The sequence below is a fragment of the Arvicanthis niloticus genome, chromosome 10, assembly GCF_011762505.2.
Source record: "Arvicanthis niloticus isolate mArvNil1 chromosome 10, mArvNil1.pat.X, whole genome shotgun sequence".
Taxonomy (NCBI): domain Eukaryota; kingdom Metazoa; phylum Chordata; class Mammalia; order Rodentia; family Muridae; genus Arvicanthis; species Arvicanthis niloticus.
Genome location: NC_047667.1, coordinates 54,352,477 through 54,354,837, shown reverse-complemented (window position 1 = coordinate 54,354,837; position 2,361 = coordinate 54,352,477). Strand labels below are relative to the sequence as shown.

The following is a 2,361-nucleotide window of genomic DNA, read 5'->3' as shown; positions in this document are numbered from 1 at the left end:
TTCTGAAGCCAAAAGAATAATTATTTTATCATAAGCACACGGTAGACAGATGGCAGCACCATTGGTGCTTCTGAAATCATATCACATCACATGGATGATCACCTACGTCATGCAGCAGACCGATCCCAGGCTCTGGTGGCCAGTGGGCTTAGGTAGAGATTGACTAAGCTTCCTGTAAACACCCAAAACATGCTTCTCTGATGTGGAAAGTTGGAGCAAATCCACTCACAAACCGTTGGTGATCGGACACAATTTATTTAGGAAAAGAGGGAAAAAGAGAATAGAAAAAGGATCTTTTTAAATGTAAACATGTCAAAGCAAGCATTATGTATGAACACCGGGAAGTTACAAATAGTAATCAAATAAATGTCTTACACCATATCTCTTCCATATCACACCTGAGAGCTAAAGCATAAATGACCAAGCTGCAGCCTGAGGTTTGGCTATATTTCTGCTTCATTCAAGGAGCACTTGGTGTCTGTTGTATGCAAGATGCCTATGTACAGATAAGCAAGAAACCTGAAGTGAATATTCTTAGCATAAGTGAGTTAAGGAGTTTATAGAAGATTTATATGTAGATTCTGAAGCTGTCATTGTAAAAGCAAGGAAAGGACTCTTAGAAGCCATGTAATACACAACCATCCCACTGATGCATGAAGAAACTGAGGCCCAAGGTCTAGGGCATGGCTAAAGCTACACCTTTGTTAGTAGTCAAGGGTCTCTTCCTCTCAGTCTTTGTCAAGCCTCCTCTATACATCCAGACACAACCCCAGACAGTGGCTGCTGAGGAGGCTAGAGAGAGAAGGTCCCGGAAAATGAGGTACTTCGACTGTATCTTTTAAAATGGGCAGGGTTTTGATGGGCTGAGGTTGCCCTGAGGATGGAATATTTGAGAAGAGTGGCACAGAACACAAAGATTTAAAAATAAGGAGGTATAGGATGGGTTTGGAGTAAAGGAAAAGCAGTCCAGTTCTGAGATGTGCAGTAAAGAGAAGACATTTTTAATGGAAAAGAAGAGGCAAGGTACTGGATGGCCAGAGTCACTGAGGACTAAACCAGGTTAGGACAGCATGGTCTGAGCCATGACAGTAGCCATAGAGGTCACTGACATTTTGATGAAGCAGACATACAGAAGGAGGGCAGGTGGTCCATTGGGATGAGATGCAGGGAATTCCAGAGATTTCGAAGAGGAAACCTTGCTAGAGTGTCCCGGAAGAAGGCTGTTTAGACCTTGCACAAGCGTTTCTAGAGTAGTGAGTGAGGGTGATGAAGTCTCCCTGGGGTCAAAACTGTTAGGGTTAAACTGGCAGCTTAGGTGTCTGTTGTCAGTTCCACTTTGTAAAGGGGGTGTGGTGTATGGCTGCTGAGAAGCTTTCATGAAAAAGAGGAGGCAGAAACTTCCATCCATCACGCTCTTGGCCCAGGTGCTGATGGGAATCTTTTTTTTTTTTTTTTCCAGTCCACGAAGGCTTTTTATTTATGCTTTACATTTAAAAAGAGAATCCTAGAATTTTTCCCTTTGGTATGTTTTTGTCTTGCCTCTTCACGTTCCACGATGCCAGCAGAGGTTGTCAGCGCAATGAAACCAAACTGGTGTGAAGGGAGCAGATTGTTCTGCCATTTTTTTAGGTCTTTGAGTTGAACATCAAATCTAGGGCTTATAACCCCACACTTTTTCAACCTGCCTGTGAGGTTCACAACCATCTTCCCAGCTCTGTGATCATCAATGATCTGGAATTCACCAATGCAGCCATGCTTCATCATCACAAATAAGAACCGAACGATGACTTTAGAACACAGCTTGATGAGGACCTGGCATTTGCCTCTCTTCTCAGCATTATTGATGTTCTTGAGGGCATCTGCCAGAACATTCATTCACACCATGGAGACGGTGAGGGAAGATGGCAGAAAGAGAGTAGGAGGGGCAAACACATAGAGTTATAGCTGATGGGAATCTCGAGCAGAAATTATCCCCTTAAAGCCTGGACTTAGAGTGCACAAAGGACTGCCCTGTGCTGACCTCTCCCTGGACATGGCAGCATCAGGATAATTTTTTCAAATTCCTTCCCCTTTAATGTGCACCTTTTCTCTTGACATCAACGGGTGTCTCTGTTTTTAAACTGTTGGGTAAAGGTTCCCAGTGGTAGAGCTAGTTTGGCTGTGCTATAGACAATAAAGCAGGAAGAACAAACTCAAAGGAAAAACAAAATGCCAAGGTGAGAAACACACCTAAGGCTAACGTCTGGCCTCCATGTGCACCTGTGCACACACTAAATGTGTGTATAAAATGTATATATACACTTACAGACTACACAATAATCATAACAAAATATCCCAATGCTTCTAAATATGAATTCCTTT

The 2,361-nt window shown here is 42.9% G+C and overlaps 1 pseudogene; it reads right to left on the bottom strand.

The window, feature by feature from the left end:
* Positions 1 to 1,473: 1,473 nt before the first annotated feature.
* On the bottom strand, positions 1,474 to 1,884 carry LOC117716029 (small ribosomal subunit protein uS8 pseudogene; annotated as a pseudogene).
* Positions 1,885 to 2,361: the final 477 nt, after the last annotated feature.